Consider the following 14,444-nt stretch of genomic DNA (forward strand, 5'->3'; position numbering starts at 1 on the left):
ATTTTCATACCTTAAGAATCATTGGAAATGAAATTCAAGAATACTTATTATAAATTCACGTATGATTGAATTATGAATTTTATTGATTATACAATATTTTCACTATCGTTAATAATATAGAGAATTGAAGACAAAATCATTTAGCCTTCTGACCCATTCCATACTAAATAAAATCAAGTTTTGTTCACATTAATATACCCATGTACATGAAAATTCCTGAATTGAGCAAAAAAAAAGATATTTTCCGAAAAATATCTTGGAAATTTTTACGCCCAATTTCGACAAGTTCAATTGATCAATTAACGTGAAATAGTATCTACGATCAAGACGAGGGAATCGATTTACTTCACACTATAGTGCCTAGTGTATCACTCCATATTCGGCACATTGGCATGGCAACATGTTCTCTGTATACTGATTATTGTTTCTTCTATATTTCTACTCTACACTCTGTGATATGGTTTTATGAAAATTGACAGTTACTGCTAGGATGCTTATTTTTTTATGTAGTCATCCTGAGGCGGCTGCGCATGTACCGTTTTGTAGTATCCGCAGCTTTATGAAGCGGTGCAGAAAAAATGTGTATCCTCCACACCCACAAAATATAAGGGAATTTACAGACCTACTTCTCAATCCACGATACGAGCGAAATCTCGAATATCAGACGGGCCGAAATGAGAATGCCAGGCATGCGCGTTTGTCGGTACGTCTTATTACTGACGACCGTAATTGCAATCATGCATTGCTGTACTTGGGGATGTCAACCGACTGTTATCGACGGAATTTTCCGCTCGATTAAACTTAACCATGTAAGTTATTTTTTGTAATGTGCATGACATTTCACGGTTGCATGTGGCATGATGATGACTATATTTTCAAAAAGCTACACGACAAAATAAGAGAAGAGTGATGAATTTGAAAGATTCCACATCTCGCAGGAAGTTTACTAAAATTTTTTTATACTCATTGTCAGTTCAACCAAGTTTGCTCTTTTTAGAGAAGTTCTAGATTAATTTTGAAGCTTCAAAAATTATATAACTATACGTAGCATAACTTTAGTATACCGCGGGAAAGTGTTAATGTTTTGTTATTAAATTTTGACCGATGATTTTATTAACAGTGGAACCAATTTTTTATTTCTGTATATGATATTTCGTCGATTGTCAAATTTTTGAATCATTATATATGCAATTTTCCTTCTCGTATAGTCTTAAAGAAGCATATAAAATTTTGTTCGTTTCCATCATATGAATAATCAATTGTTTTTTGTGTATTATAGGGTTTTCCATTTGTATGGATTATCATGTCGAGTAAAACACAAGCTGCGTATGTAGCTGTGCTCAATTGCATAAAACACCACGTGATACCCAATAATAATATAAGGCTAACTATGAGCGATATTGAACGCGGTTTGCGAAATCCAATTGTTGAAGTCTTCCCGCATGTTCGTAGCACAGGATGCAACACACACTATGATCGAGTAAGTACCGTAAGGTATGGAAAATGGTCATTCTCATCCTGCAAATCTGTTGAACGTAATTATATAAACACCCATAAGAGTACATTACGTAACACGAGAATCAATTTTCAGATTATTCCCGCGAGTGGGTTTGCTTCCCGAGCGATCCCTTTTACTCCTGCGTTACAATATACAGTCGACTCTCGTTAATTCAAACCTGCGATAATTCGAAGCTCTCTATAATTCAAGGTTATCACGAGTTCCCTGGAAAATCTGTTGATATTTCGAACCAAATCAATACATTTTGATGCACTCGGTAATTCGAACGAAAAAATCATTGTTAGGTAACAAAACCACGCGTTAATTCGAACTCATCGGCGTCAAACACTTGATAATTCGAAGTTACAGATAGAAAGAGACAGAAAGATTGTTTTGTGCTTTGAAACAAACGAATATAACGAAGTTCTTTCCAAATATTAATTAATTCCCATTATGAATATGTACACGTATCCGCTAAACTTTTGTCATTGTTTAAGAATAGCAGTTAATAAATAATAATTGATCAACACTCAATAATTCGAATTTTTATTTATTTTCTCTAAAAAATTTCGAACCATTTGATATTTCAAACACTCGATAATTCGTAATATTTTAAGAGTCCCTCGAGTTTAGAATCAACGAGAGTCGACTGTAGTCCTTTATTCCCGGCTAAACTATGGTCGCAGTACTTTTATATGAAAAATCATCATGATTTCTCATCCAGCACCGTGGGATTTTGTGTGTAAGTATACATTATGAGGATACGATCACACAGCGCTGCAGATGCTTAAAGGGGTGCCCTGACCGATTTCAACGTTCACGTATATTTCCTCTAATATCGAAGTTCACGTATCTTCATCCAGCTGATCGCGAGAGCATCTTTTATTCACGAAATTATTGTAATTACTAGTTCTCATTGCCTGGCCTGAGTATAACATGAAAACAGTCTCGCGATGGCTCATTTTCCCCCTCATCTTTCCACGAATGGCGGAAGGTACCCCAACTATGTGCTTTTATGTCCCTGAAATGCGGGAGTTGCGAAAATAGTAACACTTGTCAAAAAACCACAATTTTTTTTACGATTTCCGGGAAATGAGTGACCTTTCTCGAGTCCGCTACGAAAGAGCTATGCGCCGTCCAAATTTCAACACTTTATGTTTGTTTGTTTATTAACTTTTTTTTGGGAAACTAGGAGCGGAGCCCCTGCGCGCTTCGCGTTTCGTACCGTTCGGCGCTACGCGCTTCAGACCGCTGAAGCTCGGCGTTTCGCGCCTCGCGCTTTTGTGCGTTTCATTCGTTTATTGTTCAGGGAGTAAAAGATGTACTTTCTGGGGTTTCCCACACTAACCTTGTCACCCGATTGAATAGAGTGAATATAAGAGATGTCCTTATTCAGTGTTTTATTATATTACTTTATCTTTGGGCGGCAAATCTTCTGTGTTTCTAAAACATCGCACCTTATATCTTGATTACTGAATTCGTATTTCCGTCGACCTGGACCACGAATGCTACAGAGCGGTGGTTCTGGACGACGCAAAACATCGTCCCTGCGACATGTACCGATAAGTACCTAATCAAACAGTTCGTAGCGCTGCCCTTGGACGATGAAAAACATTGTCCCTCCGACCTGGACGACGAATACGAAGCGCTTCTCCTTTACTATGAAAAACATCGTCTCTCTGATCTCATAGACTTATAGAGATAGACTGCGCGCTCCGTGCACCAAGCTGAAGCCTAACGAGTTGGCTTCAACTCAGTGCACGGAGCGCGCAGTCTATCTCTATAAGTCTATGCTCTGACCTGGACCACGAATACGCTGGTTCCTTCGACTTGGACAACGAATACTACGGAGCGCTGCTCCTGGACGAAGGAAAATACATTTCCGGCGACCTGGACCACGAAAACTACGAAGCGCTGGTCATGGACGACTTTACCCATGTACCGCTTATAATCTATGGTAGATTTAACCGCTAATCTATGTGATTCGTCACCCACGATATAACCTTTATAATCGCACCAGTTTTGAGTAACGTACGAGACGATATCTTCCCTTACCTTTAGGTGATTCTCTTGAGTATTATATACACACTGTGATATCGCCCTGAATAAACAATTCCCATCTGGCATCATATTTATAACTTTTACACTCATTTCACTAATTTAATCAATTTATCTCTCTTTTTTAAAACTGTTATTTTTGTTGCTACCATGACTACTTAAAACTGAACGCGATTATCTGACGTCACAGTCGGCAATACTGCAAGTATATTTCGGAATGTACCTTTCCTGGACGACCCCTCGCAACCTCGACTACGAAACTACAGAGCTCTGTCCCTGGATGACGGAAAACACATTCCCGTCATCCTGGACCACGAATGCTACGGAGCGCTGGTCCTGGACGACAATCAACATCCTCCTATCGACCTGGACCACGAATACTACGGAGCGCTGATCCTGTACGACGGAAAATACATTCCCGTCATCCTGGACCACAAATGCTACGTAGCGCTAGTTCTGTACTGCGGAAAACACACTCCTGTCAACCTGGACTACGAAAACTACGGAGCGCTGGTCCTGGACAACAATCAACATCCTCCTATTGACCTGGATCACGAATACTACGGAGCGCTGATCCTGGACCACGGAAAACACACTCCCGGCAACCTGGACTACGAAAACTGCGGAGCGCTGGTCCTGGACGACAATCAACATCCTCCTATTGACCTGGACCACAAATACTACGGAGCGCTGATCCTGGACTACGGAAAACACACTCCCGGCAACCTGGACCACGAAAACTACGGATCGCTGGTCCTGGACGATGGAAAACACCTTCCCGGCAACCTGGACCACAATAATTTAATAGACTACGGAGCGCTGGTCCTGGACGACGGCAAACACCTCCTCGTCAACCCACCTTCATGCGTATTACAATTTCAATCTTGAAAACGCTAACTTCATTAATCTTAAAAACGTTAACTTCAAGCGATTAAAACCTTTTTTTATATATAGATAGATAGATAGATAGATAGATTTTCTCCTCTTTATGAATCTTTTTTTTGAATTTCTTAAATATTAATAGTTTTTGAGTAATTGCCAAAAAATGAAACACCTTTTTTTTTCATCTTAATTTGTTAATAACTTTTGCAATTTTTATCATGCAGTAAAATCCTTCGGATACATTTTTCTAGGCGTCATTCCGAATCCAATGATCTATCGCACATATTTTTAGGACCTTTATCAAGAATTAACACGTTTTTGAACTTGTTGACTAGACTACTGACCTAACCTAAAAATGAATCGTCGAATAACTTATCCCGTTCAGTTTATTGATTGATCCCTGTACTTTGTAGGAAAAATGGTATGACGTTGTCAGTTTCCTATCACAAAATGACCATAGTAACAGTATTTGTTGTGAAATGTATTTAGATGATTGCAACGATCCCGGTCCTGTGCCACGCAATAATGATGGCTTATCGGATAGTTCTGACAATGAAGGGAGCTACAAAATCCAAACGGTAATGATCAAAAGTAAATGATTTATTCCGTGCATGGGCAATTAAAATGATCTTACCAGTACTTTTATAGAGTGCTGGGTTCATTGTTACTCTATTTTTTATCTAGTGAATGAAAAATGCTCTCGCGATCAGATCGGCGCACGATCGAGTGTCTGAACCAAGGAACGTTTTAATTATTTGTAAGGAACGCTTGGCCGTGCGCTCAGCTGATCGCGAGAGAAACTTTTATTTACGAAGTTATTGTCATCACTAGTTTTAATTCAGTGACCTCAATAGTACATGAAAACAGACTGACGATGGCTCATTTTAGTCCTAATTCTTTCCGCAATTGCAGAAATTCTCTCAACTATGCACTTTTTGGCCTCTGAAATGCGGGTAATGTAAGAATAGTGACACGTGTCAAAAAACTGCACATTTTCTTGAATAATTTTTGGATTGTGGGTAATTCTCCTGAATTCCGCTACGAAAGAGCACTGCACCGTCAATATATGAGCCCTTTTCGTTCGTTTGTTTATTTAGCATAGGACGAAACAGGGTGAGTTCGTTCGGTCAGTAAAGATAGGAGTGCTACACTGAGAAAAAAATGTGTGGTAGCTGTAACGATATCGCATAGTGAAAAAAAATCGTTGCAGGAAACATAATTATAGTGCACAGAACAATATTTTTGTAACAAAAACTATACCGGTATAGTTGTTATAAATTTTTATAAATCGTAACAGATTTATGGTTTTTGACACTATACTTCATAGTTAATGAATCAACGATACCGAAATCGTTACCCTTACTATGAGAAGTTAGTTTAATTCGCCAAGCACAATTAGTCCATCGCACTAAAGCTGCATCGTAAACATATACATAGTACGGTAAACTCTAACTATGTCTCCATTCACTATATTCATGCAATGACACGCACTCTATCGCCCATAGTTGGGCCAGCACCATTCACCATAGTTTATCGTCATCCAAAAGCTGCTGCACAGTACCCCTGACTCGAACTATATTCCTAGGCACTATATTTATGCAATTAGATGTACACTAGGGGTCAATGAATACGGACGGCTAATTTTTGTTACTTATGCGTTATGTTGGGAACACAGTCAACCCACAGCGCCATATAGGGTTTACTCCGTTACTCTGTTGTCAACATAACTCACTATTATAGTGATAAAAATTATCTGTTCCAGGTTCATTGACCACTCGTATACCCTAAAATTTGATAACTCTGTCCAAAAAATGACAGAACGTTGCTTTGAAAACCTTTCGAAAGCTCAGAAGTTTCTGTGTCCAGAATAATCTGTTGCTTGTTATCAAGCAAAGATCGTAAAATAACTATACGTGTATATATCATCGCCAATATATAGGGTGGAAAACGTGTTCTATGCTCAGTCCGTTGCTGCAGGTAAAGTTTGACTCGTCGCCACTCGTTGGAGAACCGTGTGAAAAACCTGGAATAATTAAGCATGCCCTCAAGATTACCGAAACCTGTGACGTCAGAAATTTTGGAAAATCTCCAATAATTCGGAATCAAGGGGTATATAAAAAGGTGCCAACCCGTGATCTCGGAAACGACTGATATTAGACAAAGTGACAATAACTCAATACTTGCAGAAAAATGTACGTTAAGTATATTCAATTCAGTCAGCAGATCACCAATCATTTTAAAGTAATTGCTCTAGACCTTTTAGGGTTTTCGCGGGAACTCATTGGTTTGTGGGGCGCTATTCTCACCCTGTCCACCTTACCTATTCAGGCCGGCGGACATATATTGTACTTGCCACACGCTTTTGATATACAAGGTGGTCCAATAAAAACTGAACTGATCCAAAACCTAAATAAAACATGAGCTCTTAGACCGAACTACAAAACCTTTTTTTAATTGCAAACTGGAGGAATAAACTTTTAATTTCGCGTTCGAAAATTGAGAAAAATTTTCTCCGTTGCAGAGATATAGATAGCCTCTTGAAAAACGTGTTTCCAAAAAGTCACTGCGTGGGTGGATGAAAAAAGTGATATTCTAACTTAAAATTGAATTTCCGAACGGGAAGTAAAATTCTTTTCTCTGTGAAAAAAATTTCGACAAATTAATAACTCATCCAATATTTGAAATAAAATTTGAAAACCTTACGAGATTTCATTTTTCGATCACAAATGAAATGGGAATATCTGGAGAAAAATAAGTATGCACGGAAAGTAAGATAATTGTTATTTTTTTTCTCTCTCCCAGCGACTTTGTGAAGCCTCGCTTTTCGAGAGCTGATACATATTTGCGGCGGATGAAGATTGTTTTGAATTTTCAACCGCACGATAAAAAATGTATTCTTCTAGTTTATAGCAAAAAAAAGGTTCTGCAGATCGGTCCATGCCATGCTCACATTTTATTTACGTTTTAGATCGGTCCAGTTTTTATTGGGACACCCTGTACAATCTATTCGAACATTTTTCGCATTTATAATAGGGATTCTCCAATATGCATTTGGTGTGCTCTAGTCATTTTGGGGTCTGGTGTGGGTGTGGCAGTTATTTCGCTAAATATCTAAGCCCACGCACCTCAGACGCGAAAAAGCGATGCGTAGCGGAATACACACAATGTACATTGTACATATTGCACTACCTAACACTTGCTCTGGCCCGAGCATTTGCAAATTGACTTTTTTTTTAAATGTTATACTGAAAATATTGTTCAATATGACGAAAAAAAAATACCATAAAAATTTCAGATTTTAATATTGATATTTAGAGGTGCCTCATTGCGATTTTCTACTTTCCATAATAATAACATGGCAAAAATGGTTCTTGCTCCTTGCGATTTTTATAACTAGATAACGACGCGTCGTACAGAACATTCATAAACATGTTTTTGTAGAGAATCGAACGCTCTACAAAAAAGGTCTCACGTCATTTTTTGATAAATCTACTCTTTCAAAAGTTAGTCAAAGCACTTTGTTGACATTTCACGTTAACTAACTTTTGAAAGAGTAGATTTATAAAAAAATGACAAGAGACCTTTTTTGTGGAGCGTTCGATCTCTACAAAAATATGTCTTCGAATTCATCGGAACCCGTTAAAATATTTATTTTCTGTTGTGGTTCCTTGATCAGTGTAAATCTTGTTAACAGTATTACATCCTTGGTGTTTCGTCTTCTTGCCACACTTGATAATTTTTGAATTGCTTGATATTTCAGTTTGAACTTCAGCATCACCTGTTTCTTTGCCGCTAAATATATATGGGTCATTCCGTGTCAAATCGACCAATAGTTGGAATCGACCCCCTTCGATTTGGCCGAATGTTGGTGAGGAGTTTTCTTTTATCCTATAACGAAGCTCTGCCAAAGGAAAAAAATTAAAATTTTTTTTCAAAGTTATGAAAAACTCAAAATTTCACAATTTTTCCTGTTTCTTAAAACTTATATTTTAAATATCTTGAAAACTATTGCAAGTGAAGGAATGATCGATAGTTAATTTCAAGGGTGATACTTAGGGGTGTGAAAAAACAAATTTTCGAAAGAAAAATATTGAAGAATGTTGAATTTGTAAAATTTTGAATTTTTAAAAGTTCTTAGAATTGACGATGGACAATAAATTTTTGACTCAAATTTTTTTGTATACTACCTTGAACCAATCTTAAGAGATTCTGAAATTTTCGAAACTGTGTTTTTTTGATTTTTTTAAAATATGAATTTTTGAATTTTATAAAAAAAAAAAATATATTTTCTTAAAAAAAATTTTTTTTTCATTTATATCTCAAATGCGTTGAATAAATCGTGTTATTTTGTAATTTTGAACAATTAAAATTTCATTTAGTGGCATATTGATGAGCAATAAGAACATTGATGACATGTGTTTATATTTATTTATTAAAAAAATTGATACAAGTGTAAATTAATTAACATTATGTTACGAAAGTCGTTTTTTCTTCAATCCTTTTTGTACTGTTGTCGCTTCTTTTCTTTTTCTTAACCTGAAAAACGTTAATATGATATTTATCTTTTAAATCCAAATTTGATATTGATATCAAATTTGGATTTTGGATTTTTTTGGATTTGATATTGATATCAATTATGATATTGATTTGATATTGATATCAAATTTGGATTTAAAAGATTTTGAATTTTTTTGGATTTGATATTGATATCAAATTTGGTTTTAAAAGATTTTGGATTTTTTTGGATTTGACATTGATATCAAATTTGGATTTAAAAGATTTTGGATTTTTTTTGGATTTTACATTGATATCAAATTTGATATTGATATCAAATTGCGTGTCGACGTTATTCGCATACATCTTGCATTGCTGACCGACTTTCAAATTGAGCAACTGCATAGTACTTAGGAATGCTGATTACTACATCAGAAATTGCAAGAAACACTGTAAGAAATTCAATTATTCGGCAACAGTGAGCTGGATATACAGTTATATCTTCGATGCTTGCGGTGGCCAATTTTTTTGGACTACTGCTTGTGTTGCACTCTGTATCGTCTGATCCACTTGTGAATCAATTGCCATGGAATTTGCGTTTCAGCTTCTACGAAATCAAAACGTATACAAAATATAAACACAGTGTAAAAAGTAAACACTGAATATCAAAGGTATACAGTGGAGGAGCGCGCGCGCTCTAGTCTACCCGAGCGCTCGCGCGTGCTCGAGGCCCCACCGCGTTCAGTGCTGTATCTTCGAAAATACTGCGAATTAGCCTCTATAACTTTGCATACATATTCTCAAATATATTAGGAATGATTGAAGCAATAAAAAAAAATCGATTTTTTGAACCTTCTAAAGCAGGATCTCCCCTTAACCCTTGCAGAGGTGTATATAGCAGGAAATATTTTTGGTGCGTAACTAGGACTGTCCTGTTCATCCGATTTTTTGCCTCCAATGAAGTGATTCGCAAATTTCACTGGTTAATAGTGACAGTTTGTCCGCCTAAAGTTGCTTTTTTGCTCACGGCGCGCGCTGCGATCGAATCGGGCGCAATCGAGTTCGAACTCGGCTTGTTGCTATGTTAGTCATTTTGAGCAATCAAAAATCAAGCTGAGGCCCGAGATTTCCTCGACCTCGACAGCGATTGGCTAGTGGCTGTAGCGTGGGGGGAGTGGCGAGTGGCGAGGGAGCATTCGACCTCACTTCACTCCGAGGGTTCGTATGGTGTGCGTCGTTCGTGAAGCATGGCTGACGATAAAAAATCTGGTGGCCAGGAGGAAAACGACACGATAGAAGTTGTCAACGTGGCTGAAAAATTACGAGAATGGGGCCTGGAGGAGTATATTGCGGCTTTTGAAAGTAAGTACAATATTATAATAAAATAATAATTTCGTTGATTATGGACTTGGAAGTGAAAACTTCTGGTCAGCTGCGTGGCTTTTGCATGCACACATAAGTTACCGATGTTTGCAGTAATGTGTTTACATGAGTGCCCAACGGACATCCCGACTATCAGGATGAGCCATTATTGGATCTGTTCAATCCTCGGTCTATATAGGTCGAAGCCCCGAAATATTGGCGGATTTAGATAACTGGTAAACCAGAGCCTTCACTTAATAAAATATTTCCTTCAAATTCCAATATCAGATGGTTGAAAGTTTAGAACCGCCTTTGCCAATCTTTCTAGTTTGAATCACAACGTGGCGTCTTTCGAAATTGAAATCAATGTAAAGCCTAATATATGAACAATATCTGAATAAAGAGAAATGTATAAGTTTTGAATATAAAATACTTCATCTCATATTAAATGGAAGGAAAAATAAGTGAAATTGAAACTAATAATTCGAATTTCATCACTGATCTCTACTATACACTGGATAGCGTATTATAGACCTGAAATAAACGCGCAAATTAGAAATTTGACAAACATGGCGGCGCGTCTGTTGGAATTTTCGGGTACTCAGGGATAATAGGATGAATTTCGCACAAACAGTGCATGATGCATATTTTGTTTTAGGAACATTTTTTCCACTCTACCTGGTTAACATTGTATAATCATATCGCGTGTCTAAAGGTATAAGGACGTGTGCATCAAAAAGGCGAATTTGGTGGTAAAAGGACGTATAATTTTTTCTTTTCGCGGCATTTGTTATAAAAACACTCAGAACGTATATCTACACAAAAATTAGTTGAAAAAATTAACAAAAGTAATAGGCCTTATGCTTGATGGATACGCCGTTTTAGCATCAAATATATTCTTATTCATCACATTTTTAAATGATATAAGGTCGCATCCACCATTTTGACGTGAATACGTCTTTTTGTGTTTTTTTCGTGAACAACGAAAATCTTTCGAAAATTCCGGGAAGAATTTAAAAAATTTGATCTATTGTCAAATAATAATACCGGGCGTAACGGTAATTAAGGGGGGAGCCTGCTTTAGAGGCTTCAAAAAATCGATTTTTTTTTTTTTGCATAAATGTCTTCCTAAACTATCCAAGAATGTGCCCATAAAATTTCAAAAGCAAATTCAAATTATTTTCGGAGTTACAGAAGAAATAGTGAGCAAGCGTCAAACAGGTATACGAGCGGCCGGATCGCGACGGCGACGCCAAAACATTTCTTGGCATCCTGAACAGTGATCCATACGGCGACGAGTGCCCAGTGACCAAAAACGAGTGCGTGGGACATGTACAAAAGCGCATGGGTATTCGTCTCCGCACCAAGAGAAAAGATGAGAAGCTCGGTGGAAAGAAACGGCTCACCGAGGCTTTGATAAAAAAATTAACAATTTATTACGGTCTGGCGATTCGAAGAAACTTGAATTCTGTAGAAGATATGAGAAATGCAATAATGGCGACACTTGATCATTATTGCTCTACAGATAAATTACCTCGCCACGATAAATGCCCGGAAGGCGTCGAAAGCTGGTGTGAGTGGCGCAAAGCTGAAGCGACAAACACCCTGGCTGCTTTTAAACATCCACCACGTGTAATTGACGAACATGTCGAGAAGCACATTCGTCCTGTGTACGAGGATTTATCTAAGGACGATCTGCTAACGAGGTGTTTAGGTGGACACACACAAAATGCGAACGAATCGTTCAATTCCACTGTGTGGCGCATCGTACCTAAACACCTTAACTCAGGCATTAAAATCGTCGAGATTGCTGCTTACATCGCTGGAGGAATGTTCAATGAAGGCTACAGTGCAGTATTGAAAACCATGCAGTTACTAGATTTAAAAATTGGACAGCAATGCAACAATTTCGCCAAGGGAGCTGACAAGGAGCGTATCAACCGACAAAACAGGCGCGATTCATTGGAAAGTAAAGAGGCCAGAACGGCCCGCAGACTCGAACATCTGGGCGAAAACCAGTTTTTTGAAGAGTCTCAAGGGCCATTCTATGGACCAGGAATCGCTGATTAGCATATTATTGCGGTAAGTTCAAAAAAATTAAGATTTTTTATATACGAAAACTTTGACGGGCGATTTCTCGGTTTTTCATTTTTACGATTTTCCCGAGTTGGCGGGAAAGATAGAAAAAAAACTAAACGTCCTATCGAAACGAGACAAAATTGGTTGTGTTCGGGATAAAATTCTCTTCTAGTTGAACCTAAAAAAACTTGAAAAAGTAATGATTAACCATTTTTTTTAACCATCTAAAGTGAATTTTTTTTTTAATTTGCGAAAAATAATTGAATTTTTCACTTTTTTTTTAATTTTCTTGGTTTAAATAGAAGCTATACTATTGAAAATTAAAAATTTTTTTGGTTTTTTAGTTTCAGATGAAAATTGCGACCTGCATCTTTCCCGCCGCACGACACCTGCATACTCGAGGCGCCTCGGCGAAATGCTTGTACCACGCATAATATGACATATATTTTGATGAAAAAATTAGAGAAGACTCTTGAAATATATAACAATAAAACCTGAAAGTTTCGTTTTAATCAAATATTTCTTTCCTTGCCAAAAAAATCCTCGAAAAAATCGATTTTTTGAAGCTTCTAAAGCTGGCTCCCCCCTTAAGGTGCAAAGTTTTCTATTTTCTTTCAAATCCGAAAACACAGTTTTGTAGAGGATTAAATTCTCAGCAAAAAAGTTCGCGAGTGACCCCCTCTACCTCCCAGAGATATAAAACGTGGGAGGAGTCCAAAGTGTAGAAGATGAATTTCCGATTTCGCATCGACGTGGCGACAAATTACTCGATATTTAAGAATTCATAAAAAATACAAAAATCATTATTTTAAACTGCACATCATTTTGCCAGGGAAAAAAATGTTCTAAGGGACGCTTTTCTCCACCCAATCGACCTCTGTGACACATTAAATCCGAAAAAATTGTGGCAGTTACAGCCCAGCTTTAAGAAAGTACCGGTTATAAATTTTTTTAAGTTTGGCGACGCTTAAGAAAAGGTCAATTTTCAAAAATCAGCATAAGAAAAGGTTTATCCTTGGAACACCGAGTTCGAATTTCAAGTAGTTTTTACAAATAATGTCTTCATATAGATTCTTTGTTCGGCAAAACCAAATCATATTTTAGCAGGATTTTAGGTAAGGATATTCTCAAACATAAATGTTGAATACGTTTCAGGAGAGCAGGTTGATGGCGAACTGTTTTTCAACATGCCAAAAGATGCCACAACAGAATCTATTAAGCCTCTTGGTCCACGCTATAAGTTCCTTGACAAAAGAAACAAAGAATTGCAAACGAAAATCATAGCGTTACAATGGTAAGAAGTTGTTGATGATAATCTGTGAGGATGAAGTTAGTAACGTTACTGTAACCATGCATGTTTAGGAAAAATCGTGGCTTCGCACTGTGACGCCCACAATGCATCATGTATTATAACCCACGGAAGCAATCCACTTCCCTCGAGTCAATCATTCCTTGAATTAACTTTAGCCGTCGCAAAGCACGGACATAACATATTAAAAGACTGAAGCTAGCCATATAATAGTCGAAACGAGCAAAACCAAAGAGAATAGAATAATCTGTATATACTAAGAAAGGCACCTATATGAGGCACGCTAAGTCGGTACACCAAGCAAAAACCCATATCTATAGAACACACGGGGTCCGAGGCTCGCGTGCCGACAAAGAGGAACCAAAATAGTATATAACTCGGCGCCTCGGACACAGGAGGCTCTTTTCTTCCAGCTCTCCTTCGGAGAAGCTAATTCGCAAACAAAGGATCAACTGAGGTCGCTCAGTTAATCCAATTATATACATTGTGTTCTAACCGTATAACGGCTGTTTAAAGTATTATATTCTTCTATTTCGAAATCTCAGACCATTTCAAACAGCAAACCTGTATAAATTTATATTATCTTTATTTACTGCTCTGCAGCTAGTCAATGACTCATAACGATCATCATTAATTACAATACACGCATTTACTCAATTTATTCGGTAGCTGGCGCCGATATTAGGCCACACAACTTTCTGTATTATTTCACTATTAATATTTATCATTATTATCATTTTATCACTCAACATTGTTTGATTC

The 14,444-nt window shown here is 37.3% G+C and overlaps 1 long non-coding RNA gene across 1 annotated transcript; it reads left to right on the top strand.

Moving 5' to 3' along the window:
• Window positions 1-12,304: 12,304 nt before the first annotated feature.
• Window positions 12,305-12,873, top strand: LOC124411084. Its single transcript, XR_006929639.1, has 2 exons — window positions 12,305-12,376; window positions 12,724-12,873. It is a non-coding gene; the product is annotated as an uncharacterized LOC124411084 (long non-coding RNA).
• The last annotated feature ends 1,571 nt before the right edge of the window (window positions 12,874-14,444 follow it).

The sequence above is a fragment of the Diprion similis genome, chromosome 10, assembly GCF_021155765.1.
Source record: "Diprion similis isolate iyDipSimi1 chromosome 10, iyDipSimi1.1, whole genome shotgun sequence".
In the NCBI taxonomy this organism is placed as follows: domain Eukaryota; kingdom Metazoa; phylum Arthropoda; class Insecta; order Hymenoptera; family Diprionidae; genus Diprion; species Diprion similis.